Source organism: Arachis duranensis, chromosome 2 (genome assembly GCF_000817695.3).
Source record: "Arachis duranensis cultivar V14167 chromosome 2, aradu.V14167.gnm2.J7QH, whole genome shotgun sequence".
Classification (NCBI taxonomy): domain Eukaryota; kingdom Viridiplantae; phylum Streptophyta; class Magnoliopsida; order Fabales; family Fabaceae; genus Arachis; species Arachis duranensis.
The window spans coordinates 16,028,663-16,047,675 of NC_029773.3; the positions used below are offsets into that span (position 1 = coordinate 16,028,663).

Consider the following 19,013-nt stretch of genomic DNA (forward strand, 5'->3'; position numbering starts at 1 on the left):
CGGATGCACTCACGGGCCACAAACCACCGTAGGTGCTCCGCTGTCCCGAAATTGGTAAAAAGCATCGTTGAAAGGTTCAAACAAGGGACCTACTACATGCAAGGTCTCCTCTTGTGCCACTCTGCCAACACATTTCTCGTTAACTTATACATCCACATAAAAAAATAATTATATACTAATTTTAAATGAATTTCATTTTTTATTTTTTTAAAACATGAATTCACATTAATACCAAGTTTTATTGTGTTATGTTTTTTTTCTCTCGTGTTCTTTTAAATTAAAAAAATATTTTATACTAATAATTAATTTGTTATTTTTTTTGCATCTTAAATTATATCTAGGAATTGATCTTTGATTGTTATTAATATATTTATTAAAACATATATTTTAAGTTTTAATTTTTATTTTATTTTTATAATTTTATTTAATTATGACCGGGTCAACCGGGTGAATTAGCGACTCACCGGTTGACCCAGTGACCCATGCCTCCTTGCTAGGCTTCAATAGGGAATGCCACCAAGCTGGTGCTTTCATTTGTAAATCTATGTGCTAATTATTCTATATATTATATAGATACACAACTGGATTATTTTATATTTATTTAATTTAATTTTAGTTTTACACTCAATTTTTTTTAATTCTTTAAAATTTATAGAATTATTAAAATAAGTATAAAATATTTTAATATTTACATTTACATATTAAAATGTTAGTAAAGATATTTATTTTAAATCTTTTAGAGTATTAAGTTAGTAGGTCTTCGAAGATTTCGACTTAGGACTAATTAGTAGGGACATATAAGCATTACCACTAAATTTCACATGATAAATTAATGGAGGGACATAATGTGTTCATTATTTACTATCTTGAAGGACCAAATTGGTACTTTATTTTTTTTCAAGGGATAATTAATCTGAAATCGAAAATTTTAAGGACCTAATTATCACTTTATTCAATTTTTTACTATTTTATATTTTTTATTTACGTTTGACCGGTTCTATCGGTTCAACCAGTGACCCACCGGTTGAACCAGTAACCCAATGACCCAGTAACCTGACCGGTTCGGTTTTGACAACTATGACTAAAAGAACTAAAAATATACTATATAGGTGTTTGCTATGGTACGATGATAAATTCATACGTATCGTTATATTTAAAATACGGACAAGTAATTACAAGCCATGTAAAATTTATTTTCTATATCAGCATTTAATTTTTTCTTTTTTAAATATATATTATATTACCACTTTTACTAATACACTCCTTTAATTAAATTAAAATAAAAATATATTTTTTATATAATTTTATAAAAATTCTTAAACATCCTTCCTTTATTTGATTAGACAAAAATACCCTTTTAAATTAATCAAATTTTAAAATTCAATTAATCCTAATTTTATAGTTTCAAATAATTTAAACAACAAAACGAAAACATATTAAAAAAAATCAAATTTGTTCTTCATCTGAATTAAACATATTAAAAAAACAAAAAATTAAAATTTTTCTTCGTCTAGGTTCAGAAACCCTCACGCCTCTAAAAGTTTTAGTATTCTTCATCTTCTTCTCTCCTCTTCCTATCATCTCTCTGTCTCTCTCTGCTGGATCTCTCTTATCTGTCTCACTGTGCGTCGCACGCAAGATCTCTCCCTATCTCCTCTCTTGTCTCGCAATCGAAGGTCATCGCCGGTGTTTCAACGTCTCACGGCCTTCTTAGGCTCCTCATGTTTAAATTATGGCTTAAATTATGTTAACCTCTTTTATTTTACGGATTGTATGTACTATAGTTGCATTTTGGTGAAAAGGATCCCTTTCTTATGTGCAGATATCTGGCAAGAAAGACCCTCCGATCAGCTCTTCCAAGAATAAGTTAAAAACACCCAGTTGGCAAGAACGGCGGAAACTTGAAAGAGATAGAAAGCAGAAAGAAGAGGATGAGCAAACATTAGCAAAAGTGGAAGCTCCAATACCACAATCCAACATTGGGTTTAAGCTGCTCAAACAAATGGGTTATACGTCCGGTGCTGCCCTTGGCAAAGAGGGTTTGGGTAGGCTGAGCCAGTGGGGATTGAGATTCGACGATCGCGAGCTGGTATTGGCTTAGATGATCCTCACAAGGAGAAGAGAAAAAAGGAGGAAATCATAGCTGAGAGAAAAAGGAGGAAAGAGGAGGATCTAATGCAAGACTTTGGGTTGAGACAGAAGTAGCGATGGCAGAGTAAGAGAGTTGTAGCCAATTTCCATAAGGCAAAGGTTGCCCTTGATCAATTAGAGAATAGAGAAATCATTGAACCAGAAAAGAATGAGGATGATGAAGAAGAGGAAGATGAGGAAGAGGAAGAAATAACAGAAGAGATGCGTAACTAAAAGGTTATATTTTTGGTTGAACGCACCTTTTAACCATGTTTTGGTATTGATTTATGTTGCATCCCTGAATAACACATGGAAACAGCATAAATGCTTTCTTTTTCTCTTTATCTTAACTGCTCAGGCACACACATTAAGTCAATACACTTCCATTGCTGATTAATTTTCTCCTCGTTATACTCTAAATACCAAGCGATTTAAACAAATATTACTCATTGCACTTTGTCATCATTTTATCCATTTAAGCCGATCCTACCTAGCCATTGCACAAAGCTTACTTGTCGTTGTTGTATTTCTTATACTTTGAAATTCATTCTTGTTGAACTTTGTTAATCTATTCCTGCGTTCGTATTTGGTTGCGACTGTGATAGTGATACATGTAATCGATTCAGGATTTGCAAGAAGTTTTGATGAAACTAAGGGATGACCACAATTATTGCCTCTTTTGTGGATGCAAGGTGAGTAAACAACTCACACAGTTACTTTTTGTATATTTGTTTTGTAATAATACTAAAAACTAAACTTTGACACTCTTGAAACTCATAATTATCTATAAATTAAATTTTAATTTTTATATGTTTCTTCAGTATGAATCAAAGGATGCTCTCTTGACCAACTGCCTTGGAACCAATGAAGATGATCACTAACTTGATGGTTTTTGAGATGAACACGTGACTGTGCTTTGTCATCTCTCTTCTTTTTTGCCAAGCACTCGTCCTCTTCTGGAGTCGGGTCCTCTTCGTCACCCAGTCGCCCTTGGTAAGTCCATGTATCATCACTTCCCTTGTTCTCCCTTTCCCAGATTCCCTTCTCCCTGTATTTTGAGATGATGTTGAATTGGTAATCAATTAATTTGTTAGTGATTGAATCTTGAATTTGTTGCTGTGTTGCTGAATAATCACCGAGTTTAATTTTTTTTTTGCTAAAAATCATCAGAGTTGAATTTGTTACTGATTATCAGGGTTGTTGACTGATTATTTGATCTTGCCTAGATTGTTGAATGATTATTTGATCTTTCTCAAGTTTCCGAATAAGTTTTGGCCAAGTGGATCCGAAAAGGAATTCTTCATATATGCTCACGAGCGACGAGGCTACTACACATTTTGGCATGTTTTTTTTTGTAACTTCCCTCATTGGATGCCAGTTCATGTTTCCATAATGTAATTTAATACTGTGTTCTATTTTGCTCTCTCTGTTTATGTTTTGTTTCTCATGTCAATGAAACTTGAAGCTATTGTCATCTGATCTACTGATTAGGATTAGGGTGAATAGATAACAAACTTTACAATACATGTTCTATGTGAAATAGTTTGCATATGAAATACTTTATCCCACATGGTTGAGCGCTAGTTGGATCATTTGATGCTGTTGGTTACTTAAAAAATTTTTGAACCATGTGGCCTCTCAACTTAAGATTCTGGCTCTGCCACTGTTAATAGGACTCTCACCTAATGTTTTCTGGAATGTGCTTATGTTGATAATGCATCTTTGCTTCTCCGGATGATGGCTTATAATTTAATTTCAATATGAAGCCATGGTGGGTACTGACTTTTTGTTGTAACAGGGCACTGGCCTGGTGGCGTTGGTGGAATGTTAGCAGGGGGTGCTGCTGCTGCGGTCGCTACGTATGGTGCTCACCATTTGACTCATGGTCATTATGGTCATCATCATGGGTTCTTTGGTGATCTTTTTCGTTTCTCCTTTTGGATTTTAAGTTTGAATATTATTGAAGAGTGTGTCGATTATGGCGAGTTTGAAGGGTATTTTGCAAAATGTTATATCTTTTTAGTCTCAAATTGTTTATTCTGATATAGATTTTTTCATATTTACTCAAACTGTAGTGAGTAGTTCAGTTCTTGAAATCTAATACAAACAACACAGATGTGCGTAGTTGTTTTTTATAATATATTCTTTGCTCTTTTGTGAATTTTGTAATCGATTTTTTTACATTTATCTTTTCCTGTATCTAGGGTTCCTTTTTTGATATATACTTTTTATAAATTTGTTATAATCTAGTGGTTAGTCAATTTTTCTTTATTCTTTTCGTGATTTCTATTCAAAGAGTCAATTTAATTTCTAATCAGGATTTTGATACGAGTAAGTGTATTTTGTATGACCACCTTTGTGTTCAAAACAACTTATTATCATAATTTTATGATAGAGCTTATGAAAGCATTTTTATGTTTGGTTGATTTTTTGTGTTCCTTGTTCCCAGGTATTTACATAATTAACCTTGGCAAGACATGGGAGAAGCTCCAACTTGCTGCTAGGATCATTGTTGCTATCGAGAACCCACAGGACATCATTGTTCAGCCTGCTAGGCCATATGGTTAGAGAGATGTCCTTAAGTTTGCACAATACACTGGTGCAAATGCAATTGCTGGAAGGCACACTCCTAGAACATTCACTAATCAAATGCAAACATCCTATAACGAGCCTCGTCTACTCATTCTGATTGATCCAAGGACTGATCATCAGGTGCCACTTATGTTATTCACTTGTTTCACTATTAACTGTCAATATGTTTTTTGTGGGAGTTTGAAATTCTGTTATTAATTGATCTCATCTTGGGTTTGTTTTTCTATTTTTTTTCAAAAAAATATGTGTAGCCCATTAAGGAAGGTGCTCTTGGAAATATTCCAACGATTGCCTTCTGCGACACTGATTCTCCGATGCGCTATGTTGATGTTACCATTCCTGCCAATAACAAGGGGAAGCACAGTATTGGTTGTCTGTTTTGGTTATTAGCAAGGATGGTTCTACAGATGAGGGGTACTATTCATCCGGGGCTTAAGTGGGATGTGATCGTAAACTAATTTTTGCTCTTAACGGATTGGACTATTATTATTTTGTAGCACTTTTAGATTTATTGTGTTTCCCAATGTCTTCATTGTAAGTGTCTGATCTCGTATGCACTTATTTAGAACAATCTTTCTTGCTGTACATACAGGTGTAAAAAATTTCATACTTTAACAAAAGATAGTAGTCTTGTTATGTGGTTTCCTTTGAACCTTAGCTAAATTTGTCAACTTTTCATGTGTAGTTGGATTTATTCTTCTATAGAGAACCTGAAGAGGCCAAGCAACAAGAGGAGGAGGAATTACCAGCTGCCCTAGAATATGCCATTCAAGATTTTGGTGCTGCTGGTATTGCCGGCTTCCCCGCAGCTGATGGGGAATGGGGGGCTGTTACAGATGAACAATCCTGGACTGAACCAGTTCCTTAGCATCCCATTGCAGCTGCTCCTGCTAACTGGGCCCCAGACGCCGGTAAGAATAATTATTTCCACTCTGGCTCTGTTAAATTTGATGCAACATAGTTGTCGTATTTGCTTCTAATATGTTCTAGTCAAATAATTCTGGGTTGTTGTGTAGAATCATTCTCCTCAATATACAAAAAAATCTGTGCGCCTTAACATAGTTCTGTCGAAAACTATGATGGCAGTTTATTTGACCCAAGTTCTTTTGAATCCGCAGCTGCAGGTGATTGGGAGCCAGTTCCAGCTCCACAGGCATCCGTTCCTGCACCTGGAGGTGTTGCTCCCACTGGCTGGGACTAGGCATCGAGTTTGGAATTTTGTTTCTATGTTTTCTTTGCTTCCTGAGCAATTTTCCTTCCGGGATTATTTCTTTATGAAACATACATATTTAATATTTTGTAGTCTTTGTATTGAGTTTTAAAATTTTGTTGACGTATTGATGGAAGCTTGTTTAGTTTCAACAATTTAAGAGGATTCGTTATGGAAGTTTGAGCAGTTAATTGACAACGACATGCTACTTTTTGCATGGCATGGCAAAAATCCCCAGCGGGGCGGGTACTCGGGGATTTACCCATCAGGGAGCAGGTATGGGGGTAATTTTTACCCGCGAAAACGGGAGCCGGGGCCCCGTATAATAAACAGGGCGGGGGCGGGGGTAGAGGTCCCCGCCACGTGGAGACCCGTTAAATCTCTGTTTGTGTGAAAAGACAAAAATGCCCTGATATATATATATATTATATGTTAGCCACTCTCATTTGAACATAACCTAACCCTAGCCGTCCTGCTCCAGAGAGAGAAAGAGAGCGAGAACTGAGCTGAGACCTGAGACTCTCGTCTCCACTCCTCCTCAAACCCTTAGCCCCTTCTGCCTCCTTCCCGCTGACCACCGACCGTCGCCGCCGCCTTCCACCCTCTGGTCTCTTAACGCCGCCTCCCACCCCAGACTCAGCAACGTCGTCGTCTTTTCCTGGTCGTGGTCGTCATCTTCTCCTGATCGCGTTGCCGGTCTTCGCTGGACGCTAGTCTTCCTTCCCCTTTTCTTCATCAGGTTCAGGTAAGTCAGCCCTGGTTTTCGCTGGTCTTCCATCCCCCTTTTCTGAATTTAGATTTCTGAATTAGGGTAATGAATTTGGGTGTTTTGAATTAATGAGATTCCTATTAAGCTGAATTTTTGTGTTTTGAATTTCTGAATTTTTGAGTTTTGAGTTGCTGAATTTCTGATTAGGTTACTGAATTTTTAAATTTCTGATTAGGTTAAATTTGATATTTTTGTATTTAATATAATCAAAAGATGTCATATGTAAAAAAAAAAAATATGTATGTATTAAAAAATATGTATTAAAAGAAAATATTTTAATTTGAATTTATATTAAATACATATTTTTTTAATACAAACATATTTTTTAAAATAGTATATCTTTTGATTATATTAAATATAAAAAAATCAAATAGTTTTAAATTTGAATTTTTTTAGAATAATCTCTAATAATTTTATTGATTATTATTATTGTTATTATTATTATTATTATTATTATAATCATCATCATCATCATCATCATCATCATCATCATCATCATCATCATCATCATCATCATCATCATCATTATTATTATGTAACTGCTTTTTGATTTCAAGTTGGTTTGCATTAAGAAGTTTAGCTATTTTGTTGGAGAAGATACCATAACTTGGCTATCTTTTAATGAAAATTTATTTTTATTTTCAGTTGTGATGACTACTGAACTTTTAAACTTCTTTAATTGTCATATTTGAATTCCTTTTATCGTTAAATTTTATTGGATCAAGACTTTGTTAGCTATTGTGTATTTGTACTTGTCGATTTCAATGTTATGACTTTGTGAAATAGTATGATAGTACGTTTTTTAATCGATTGAAAAACTGAACAAACCGAACCAAACCAAACCGATTTTAATTAGTTTGGTTTGGTTCGGATGGCCTCGATAAAAAAACCGAACCAAACCGCACCGCGAACACCCGTAGCGCCCAACTCTACCAAAATTCCAAGTAATGGGCGCTAAAATTCCAAGTGCACTTTTCACTCCCAACAATCCAAAGAGCTTCAAAGTCCATCGCTAAGTACACCAAGCCCACCACCAAATGCCTAACCAACTCCTAGGAAGTTTCAATTCAAGTCAAGATTCAAGATTTAAATGATTAGTTAGCAACAATCTCTTCTAGAAAGATACGATTTGGTTGTTAGGATTTAGATTAGATTAAATTTAAATTTAAATAAATTATCTTTCTCTTTAAAAGATAAGATTATCTTTTAAATTTCAGTTACGTAGGAAGTTAGATATAAATAAATAAACAAGGTTCACAAAATAGAGATCATCTTTGACCAAATATCTCCTTCTTTAGTTTTAGTTATTTTTTTCTCTACCATGAGTAACTAAACCTCTCTTGTTAAAGGTTAGGAGCTCTATTTTATTTTTATAGATTAGTAATGCAAGTGTCTTCTTTATTTTGATTCATGTTTTTCTACTTTTTCAGGATTAAGTTTCGTTCTTCATCTTTAATGGTTAGAAGTATTAGAAAATATTCTAACTTTGTCTCGGATTCCGTTATTACTTTAGAAAATTTAATATTGAAATTAGCTCTAAACTGTTGTTGTCATGATTTTTAACTTGACTAGGAATAGTACTTTGAAAATTGTGTGGCTTTAAATAAAAAATATTCTTCATCTTTTCTCTTAATTAATTGACCAAGAAATTGGCGATTAATTAAGTTAAGAAAAATTAAATTGTCAAGGAATTAGAATTTGATTATAAATAATTTGAGAAACACGAGAAACACGCACAGAAGAGGTATGCCCAGCGTGCGGAGGATCCATTGAGAGTGTGTCTGTTGTCTCAGTAAAAAACTTTACGAAATTTTCCATATTGTATTGAATCAACAAAAAAACAACTGGTCAGTATTTTCTAAGAATATAACATCTCCGAAACCTTTAACATTCCCTATCTTTAATTACTTCCTAATTCTCTAAGGTAGCGTTTGGTAGAGAGATAGAGATTAGAAAACTGAGACTGAGAGATAGAAACTGAAATAAATCTCAGTATTCTGTTTGGTACAAAGTGGGAGACAGAAATTGAAATAAGAATGAAACTCTAATTTAATTTGTACAAAGGGTAAGTGGTGCACGAAATTGTGATCATCAATGGCGCCATCAACATGGTACGCTCAATTGCAATCTCAACTCTTTATCACAACTTCGCACAACTAACCAGCAAGTGTACTGGATCGTCCAAGTAATAAATCTTACGCGAGTAAGGGTCGATCCCACAGAGATTGTTGGTATGAAGCAAGCTATGGTCACCTTGTAAATCTTAGTCAGGCAAACTCAAATGGTTATGGAGGATATATGAATAAAACATAAAGATAAAGATACTTATGTAATTCATTGGCGAGAATTTCAAATAAGCGTATAGAGATGCTTTGTCCCTTCCGTCTCTCTGCTTTCCTACTGTCTTCATCCAATCCTTCTTACTCCTTTCCATGGCAAGCTGTATGTTGGGCATCACCATTGTCAGTGGCTACAGTCCCGTCCTCTCAGTGAAAATGTTCAACGCACCCTGTCACGGCACGGCTAATCATCTGTCGGTTCTCAATCAGGTTGGAATAGAATCCATTGATTTTTTTGCGTCTGTCACTGACGCCCAGCCTTCAGGAGTTTGAAGCTCGTCACAGTCATTCAATCATTGAATCCTACTCAGAATACCACAGACAAGGTTTAGACCTTCCGGATTCTCTTGAATGCCGCCATCAATTCTAGCTTATACCACGAAGATTCCGGTTAAGGAAATCCAAGAGATATCCACTCAATCTAAGGTAGAATGGAGGTGGTTGTCAGGCACACGTTCATAGGTGAGAATGATGATGAGTGTCACGGATCATTTCATTCATCAAGTTGACGAACAAGTGATATCTTAGAACAAAAACAAGCTGAATTAAATAGAAGAACAATAATAATTGCATTGATACTCGAGGTACAGCAGAGCTCCACACCTTAATCTATGGTGTGTAAAAACTCCACCGTTGAAAATACATAAGTGATAAAAGTGATCATTGGCTTCGGCCCCAAAGAGGGAACCAGAAGAACCAAGATGAAAATACAATAGCAAAAGGTCTTATTTATAGAGAACTAGTAGCCTAAGGTTTACAAAGATGAGTGAATGACATAAAAATCCACTTCCAGGCCCACTTGGTGTGTGCTTGGGCTGAGCATTGAAGCATTTTTGTGTAGAGACTTTTCTTGGAGTTAAACGCCAGTTTTTATGCCAGTTTGGGCGTTTAACTCCCATTCTTGTGCCAGTTCCGGCGTTTAACGCCGGGCAGTTTTGAGCTGATTTGGAACGCCGGTTTGGGCCATTAAATCTCGGGCAAAGTATGAACTATTTTCCAACGCCGTTGAGAGCGCGCCAATTGAGCTTCTGTAGCTCCAGAAAATCCACTTCGAGTGCAGGGAGGTCAGAATCCAACAGCATCTGCAGTCCTTTTCAGCCTCTGAATTAGATTTTTGCTCAGGTCCCTCAATTTCAGCCAGAAAATACCTGAAATCACAGAAAAACACACAAACTCATAGTAAAGTCCAGAAAAGTGAATTTTAACTAAAAACTAATAAAAATACAATAAAAACTAACTAAAACATATTGAAAACATACTAAAAACAATGCCAAAAAGCGTATAAATTATCCGCTCATCAGTAAGCTCCTAAATACGTCTCTGTGAGCTGTAAGCTCTGAAAATACTATATCCTCCTCGTAGCTGCCAAAGATAATTTAACATAAATAAAAATATCTAAACAAATTAACAACACCGTTAACAAATAAAATTCTAATTGAGTTTACTTACTTATCCATCAAATGATTACCATACAAGTATGCTGCAATTGCAAGTTCAGTATCGTCCAAACACATTGAAGCTGTTAGTCTAAAACAGACTTGCACCCACTAAATGTATAAAAAAAATTGTTATTAGTGAAATAATAATAATAATAATAATAATAATAAACTACTTATTACTTAGTACTCATACTAGGTAGCTCTAATCTAGGAATATTGATTGGAGCAAGTGAATCTGTTCTCCTTTTTTTAGCAATGGAGAGATTTGTCTTGGCCGGTTGAACCGTGAACCAGTGAGCAAGACGGTTTGACTAGAAGCTATAACCACTAAATTAAAAAATCGTTATTGAACCATCGAACCGACTAGGAACCGATTGGTCGAACCGAACCGGAACCCAACCGATTTTCAAAAAAAACTTCACCAAACGGTGCCGTTTCGTTCATTGTGGAACAATGTTCTAAAAACCGGACCGGACCGGCCAGTTGAACCAGTTCAACCAAGAACCGGCGTAGAAAACGGTCTGCTTCTCCTACTAAAACCACTGATGACAAAACCGCAAGAAAATCGTTGAACCGGCCGGTTGGACCGGACCGGGAACCGACCCGTTTGTATAACACGCTGTCGTTTTGATTTTGTTAAGGAAAAAAAAAGAAAACCCACCCACTGATGAGCGGATAATTTATACGCTTTTTAGCATTGTTTTTAGGTAGTTTTTAGTATGATCTAGTTACTTTTAGGGATGTTTTCATTAGTTTTTATGCTAAATTCACATTTCTGGACTTTACTATGAGTTTGTGTGTTTTTCTGTGATTTCAGGTATTTTCTAGCTGAAATTGAGGGACCTGTGCAAAATTCTGATAGGAGGCTGACAAAGGACTGCTGATGCTGTTGGAATCTGACCTCCCTGCACTCAAAATAGATTTTATGGAGCTACAGAAATCCAAATGGTGCGCTCTTAACGGCGTTGGAAAGTAGACATCCAGAGCTTTCCAGCAATATATAATAGTCTATACTTTATTCGTGATTAGATGACGTAAACTGGCGCTCAACGCCAATTCCATGTTGCTGTCTGGAGTCAAACGCCAGAAACACGTCTCTCAGCCCAAACATACACCAAGTGGGTCCTGGAAGTAGATTTATGCATCAATTACTTACTTCTGTAAATCCTAGTAGCTAGTTTAGTATAAATAGAACTTTTTACTAGTGTATTAGTCATCTTTGGTCTCAGTTTTATTCTATTATTCATCTGAGGAGACTATTGATCACGTTTTGGAGGCTGGCCATTCGGCCATTCCTGGACCTTTCACTTATGTATTTTCAACGGTGGAGTTTCTACACACCATAGATTAAGGGTGTGGAGCTCTGCTGTACCTCAAGTTTCAATGCAATTACTATTATCTTCTATCCAATTCAATTTATTCCTATTCTAAGATATTCGTTGCACTTCAACTTGATGAATGTGATGATCCGTGACACTCATCATCATTCTCACCTATGAACGCGCGTGACTGACAACCACTTCCGTTCTACCTTAGACCGGGCACATATCTCTTGGATTCCTTAATCAGAATCTTCGTGGTATAAGCTAGAATTGATGGTGGCATTCATGGGAATCAGGAAAGTATAACCTTGTCTGTGGTATTTCGAGTAGGATTCTGGGATTGAATGACTGTGACGAGCTTTAAACTCCTGAAGGCTGGGCGTTAGTGACAGACGCAAAAGAATCACTGGATTCTACTCCAACCTGATTGAGAACCGACAGATGATTAGCCGTGCTGTGACAGAGCATTTGGACCTTTTTCACTGAGAGGATGGGATGTAGCCATTGACAATGATGATGCCCTACATACAGCTTGCCATAGAAGGGAGTGATAAAATTGGATAAAAGCAGTAGGAAAGCAGAGATTCAGAAGGAACACAGCATCTCCATGCACCTATCACATGCACCTATCTGAAATTCCCACCATTGGATTGGAGTACATGAGTAACTTTATCTTTACTTTCTGTTTATTTTTATTAATCATATTTAAACCAATAATCCATAATCAATTACTATCCCACCTGACTGGGATTTACAAGATGATCATAGATTGCTTCATACCAACAATCTCCGTGGGATCGACCCTTACTCACGTAAGGTATTACTTGGACGACCCAGTACACTTGCTGGTTAGTTGTGCGGAGTTGTGACTAAGTGTAATTCACGTATGAGAGCTACCAAATTATTGGAGCCATTGTTGATGATCACAATTTCGTCCACCAAGTTTTTGGCGCCGTTGCCGGGGATTGTTCGAGTGTGGACAACTAACGGTTCGTCTTGTTGCTCAGATTAGGTAATTCTCTTTTCAAAAAGTTTTCAAAAAAATTTTTTCGAAAAATTTTTTTTTCTCTATTTTTCGTTTTTCCAAAAAAAATAATTTTCGAAAAATATAATAAAAAATACTAAAAAAATCATAAAATCATAAAAATAAAAAATATTTTATGTTTCTTGTTAGAGTCTTGTGTCAAGTTTTAAGTTTGGTGTCAATTGCATATTCATCATGCATTTTTCAAAAATTGCATTCATGCATTGCATTCATCATGATCTTCAAGTTGTTCTTGATGAACTTTCTTGTTTGATCTTCGTATTTTCTTGTTTTGTGTTGTATGGTGTTTTTCATGTGCATTTTTGCATTCATAGTGTCTAAACATGAAAGATTTCTAATTTTGATGTCTTGCATGTTTTCTTTACATTGAAAATTTTTCAAAAATATGTTCTTGATGTTCATCATGATCTTCAAAGCGTTCTTGGTGTTCATCTTGACATTCATAGTGTTCTTGCATGCATCATGTGTTTTGATCCAAAATTTTCATGCATTAAGTATTTTTAGTGTTTTTCTCTCTCATAAAAAAAAATTTTCAAAAAAAAAATCTTATCTTTTAAAAATTCTTATCTTTTTAAAATCTTTTTCAAAAATCATATCTTTTTCATTTTTTTTTTATTTTCGAAAATGTCAAAAATCTTTTTCAAAATATTTTCAAAATCTTTTTCTTATTTTTATATCATATTTTCGAAAATCACATCATCAATTAATGTTTTGATTCAAAAATTTCAAGTTTGTTACTTTCTTGTTAAGAAAGATTCTAACTTTAAGTTCTAGAATCATATCTTGTGATTTCTTGTGAGTCAAGTCATTAATTGTGATCTTAAAATTCAAATCTTTTTCAAAACTAATTTCAACCATATCTTTTAAAATCATATCTTTTCAATTTTATCTTTGTTTTTCGAAAATTTTCAAAAATATTTTTCAAAATTTTTCAAAATCTTTTTCTTATCTTTTACATCATATTTTCGAAAATTCACTAACAATTAATGAAATTGATTCAAAAATTTGAAGTTTGTTACTTTCTTGTTAAGAAAAGTTCAATCTTTAAATTCTATAATCATATCTTTTAGTTTCTTGTTAGCTAAGTAATTAATTTTAATTTTAAAAATTAAATCTTTTTCAAATCCTATCTTTTTATCATATCTTCTTATCTTATCTTTTTATCATATCTTTTTCAAAATTTATCCTTTTCAAAAAATTTAAATTCAAAATATCTTATCTAACTTCTTATCTTCTTATCTTTTCAAATTTGATTTTTCAACTAACTATTTGACTTTTTGTTTGTTTCTTATCTTTTTCAAAACCACCTAACTATTTTTCCTTCTCTAATTTTCAAAAATATCTCATCCCTTTTTCAAAAATTCTTTTTAATTAATTAATTGTTTTAATTTTAATTCTATCTTATCTTTTATTTTCGAAAATCACTAACTACTTTTTCAAAATTATTTTCGAAATTCTCTATCTCTCCCCTTCTTCTATTTATTTATTCATTTACTAATACTTCTCTTCACCTCTCTTCATCTCAAATCACTGCCCCTACCTATTCATTTTTCTTCACTCATATTCCCTTTCTTCTTCTACTAACATAAAGGAATCTCTATACTGTGACATAGAGGATTCCTCTTCCTTTTCTTGTTCTCTTCTTCCCTATATGAGCAGGAACAAGGAAAAAGGCATTCTTGTTGAAGCTGATCCTGAACCTGAAAGGACTCTGAAGAGGAAATTAAGAGAAGCTAAATTACAACAATCCAGAGACAACCTTTATGAATTTTTCGAACAAGAAAAGGAGATGGCAGCCGAACCTAACAACAATAATGCAAGGAGGATGCTTGGTGATTTCACTAAACCAACTTCCAAATTTGATGGAAGAAGCATCTCCATTCTGGCCATTAGAGCAAACAATTTTGAGCTGAAACCTCAATTAGTTGCTCTAATGCAACAGAACTACAAGTTTCATGGACTTCCATCTGAAGATCCTTACCAGTTTTTAACTGAGTTCTTGCAGATTTGTGAGACTGTAAAGACGAATAGAGTAGATCCTGAAGTCTACAGGCTCATGCTTTTCCCCTTTGTTGTAAGAGACAGAGCTAGAACATGGTTGGACTCACAACCTAAAGATAGCCTGGACTCCTGGGATAAGCTGGTCACTGCCTTCTTGGATAAATTCTTTCCCCCCTCAAAAGTTGAGCAAGCTTAGAGTGGATGTTCAAACCTTCAAGCAAAAAGATGGTGAATCCCTCTATGAAGCTTGGGAAAGATACAAGCAGATGACCAAAAAAGTGTCCTTCTGACATGTTTTCAGAATGGACCATATTAGATATATTCTATTATGGTCTATCTGAGTTTTCCAAGATGTTATCAGACCATTCTGCAGGTGGATCCATTCACCTAAAAAAACTCCTACAAAAGCGCAAGAACTTATTGACATGGTTGCAAATAATCAATTCATGTACACTTCTGAGAGGAATTTCGTGAATAATGGGATGCCTCAGAGGAAGGGAGTTCTTGAAATTGATGCTCTGAATGCCATATTGACTCAAGTCAACATGATCTCTCAAAGTCTGAATGGATGGCAAAATGCATCCAACAGTACTAAAGAGGCAACTTTTGAAGAAGCTTATGATCTTGAGAACCTTGCAATAGCAGAGGTAAATTACATGGGTGAACCTTATGGAAACACTTATAATTCATCATGGAGAAATCATCCAAATTTCTCATGGAAGGATCAACAAAAGCCTCAACAAGGCTTTAATAATGGTGGAAGAAACAGGCTAAGCAATAACAAGCCTTTTCCATCATCTTCTCAGCAACAGATAGAGAATTCTGAGCGGAGCCTTTCTAATTAAGCAAATTTAGTCTCTGATCTATCTAAAGCCACTTTAAGTTTCATGAGTGAAACAAGGTCCTCCATCAGAAATTTGGAGGCACAAGTGGGCCAGCTGAGTAAGAAAGTCACTGAAACTCCTCCCAGTACTCTCCCAAGCAATACAGAAGAGAATCCAAGAGGAGAGTGCAAGGCCATTGATGTAATCAATATGGCCGAATGCACAAGAGAGGAGAAGGACGAAAATCCTAGTGAGGAAGACCTCCTAGGACGTCTCTCAAACAAGAAGGAGTTCCCTATTAAGGACCTAAAGGAATCTGAGGCTCATATAGAAACCATAGAGATTCCATTAAATCTCCTTCTGCCATTCATGAGCTCTGAAGATTATTCTTCCTCTGAAGAAGATGAAGATGTAACTGGAGAGCAAGTTGCTCAATATCTAGGAGCTATCATGAAGCTGAATGCCAAGTTATTTGGTAATGAGACTTGGGAAGGTGAACCTCCCTTGTTAATTAGTGAACTTGATACATGGGTTCAGCAAACCTTTCCTCAAAAGAAATAAGATCCTGGCAAATTCTTAATACCCTGTACCATAGGCACCATGACCTTTAACAAGGCTCTGTGTGACCTGGGGTCAGGCATAAATCTTATTCCACTCTCTGTAATGGAGAAGCTAGGGATCATTAAGGTACAGCCTGCCTTATTCTCATTACAATTGGCAGACAAGTCAGTAAGACAAGCTTATGGATTAGTAGAGGACATATTAGTAAAGGTTGAAGGCCTTTACATCCCTGCTGATTTCATAATCCTAGACACTAGGAAGGAAGAGGATGAATGCATCATCCTTGGAAGACCTTTCCTAGCCACAGCAGGTGCTGTAATAGATGTTAACAGAGGAGAATTAGTCCTTCAATTGAATGGGACTACCTTGTGTTTAAGGCACACGGCCATCCCTCTGTAACAAAAGAGAGTAAGTATGCAGAACTTTTCTTAGTACAGAGTCCAAAAGAGCCCCCACAATCAAACTCTAAGTTTGGTGTTGGGAGGCCACAACCAAACTCTAAGTTTGGTGTTGAGAAGACCCCACATTCAAACTCTAAGTTTGGTGTTGGGAGACCTTCATCATGCTCTGAACTTCTCTAAGGCTCCATGAGAGCCCACTATCAAGCTAGTGATATTAAAAGATCGCTTGTTGGGAGGCAACCCAATTTTTATTTATCTAATTTTATTTTATTGTTATTTTGTGTTTTATTAGGTCCATGATCATGTGGAGTCACGAAAAAAATACAAAAATTAAAAACAGAATAAAAAACAACAAAAGAAAAATCACACCCTAGAGGAAGGACTTACTGGCGTTTAAACGCCAGTAAGGTGCATCTGGCTGGCGTTCAACGCCAGAACAGAGCATGGATCTGGCGTTGAACGCCAGAAACAAGCAACATACTGGCGTTTGGATGCCAGGAATGTGCCCTGAGGAAAGCTGGCGCTGAACGCCAGTAACAAGCATGGAACTGGCGTTCAACGCCAGAAACATGCTACACATGGGCGTTGAACGCCCAGAGTGTGCACCACTTCGGTGTTTAAACGCCAGAATGGTATGCTAAGGCATTTTACATGCCTAATTGGTGCAGGGATGTAAATCCTTGACACCTCAGGATCTGTGGACCCCACAGGATCCCCACCTAACATATTCTCCCCTCTTCTCAACATTCGTTCTCTCTTTCCAATAAACACTCTTCCCCAAAACCCTTCACCAATCACCTCAATCTCTCTTCCCAATTACCCCCTTCACCACTCACATCCATCCATTCTTTCCCATAAACCCCTCCTACCTTCAAAATTCAAAATTCTTTCCCACCCAAACCCCCCTAAATGGCCGAACCTAACCTCTCCCCTTTCCCTATATATACCCCTCCATTCTACTTCATTTTCACACAACACAACCCCCTCTTCTATACCTTGGCCGAAACCTACACTTCCCCTTCTCCTCCATATTTTCTTCTTCTTCTTCTTCTTCTCTTCTTTCTCCTCTTGCTCGAGGGCGAGCAATATTTTAAGTTTGGTGTGGTAAAAGCATAAGATTTTTGTTTTTCCATAACCATTGATGGCATCCAAGGCCGGAGAATCCTCTAGAAAAGGGAAAGGGAAGACAAAAGCTTCCACCTCCGAGTCATGGGAGATGGAAAGATTCATCTCCAAAGCCCATCAAGACCACTTCTATGATATTGTGGCCAAGAAGAAGGTGATCCTTGAGGTCCCTTTCAAGCTCAAGAAAAATGAGTATCCAGAGATCCGACATGAGATCCAAAGAAGAGGTTGGGAAGTTCTAACCAACCCCATTCAACAAGTCGGAATCTTAATGGTTCAAGAGTTCTATGCCAATGCTTGGATCACTAGGAACCATGATCAAAGTATGAACCCGAATCCAAAGAACTATCTTACAATGGTTCGGGGGAAATACTTAGATTTTAGTCCGAAAAATGTGAGGTTGGCATTCAACTTGCCCATGATGCAAGGAGATGAACGCCCCTACACTAGAAGGGTCAACTTTAATCAAAGGTTGGACCAAGTCCTTATGGACATATGTGTGGAAGGAGCTCAATGGAAAAGAGACTCCAAAGGCAAGCCAGTTCAACTGAGAAGGCTGGACCTCAAGCCTGTGGCTAGAGGATGGTTAGAGTTCATTCAACACTCCATCATCCCCACTAGCAACCGATCTGAAGTCACTATGGATCGGGCCATCATGATTCATAGCATCATGATTGGAGAGGAAGTAGAAGTTCATGAAGTCATCTCCCATGAATTCTACAAAATAGCCGATAAGTCCTCTACTTTGGCAAGGCTAGCTTTTCCCCATCTTATTTGCTATCTATGTTACTTAGCTGGAGTTATTATAGAAGGAGACATCCTCATTGAGGAGGACAAGCCCATCACTAAGAAAAGGATGGAGCAAACAAGAGAGCCCACTCATGGAGCCCAAGGGACGCATGAGGAAGCTCATCACCAAGAAATTCCGGAGATGCCTCAAGGGATGCACTTTCCTCCCAATAACTATTGGGAACAACTCAACACTTCCTTAGAAGATTTGAGTTACAATGTGAATCAATTAAGGGTGGAACATCAAGAGCACTCCATCATTTTCCATGAAATAAGAGAAGATCAAAGAGCAATGAGGGAGGAGCAACAAAGGCAAGGAAGGGACATAGAAGAGCTTAAGGACATCATTGGTCCTTCAAGAAGAAGACGCCACTAAGGTGGACTCATTCCTTGTTCTTATTTTCTCTGCTTTTCATTTTTATGCTTCATGTCTATTTATTGTTTTGTGTCTCTACTTCATGATCAT

At 36.3% G+C, this 19,013-nt stretch overlaps 2 pseudogenes; both read left to right on the top strand.

Annotated features, from left to right (window-relative positions):
* The window catches only part of LOC107472091 (uncharacterized), a 9,099-nt pseudogene extending 5,105 nt beyond the window's left edge, over nt 1–3,994 (top strand).
* LOC107472090 (40S ribosomal protein SA-like) lies at nt 2,788–6,132 on the top strand (annotated as a pseudogene).
* The last annotated feature ends 12,881 nt before the right edge of the window (nt 6,133–19,013 follow it).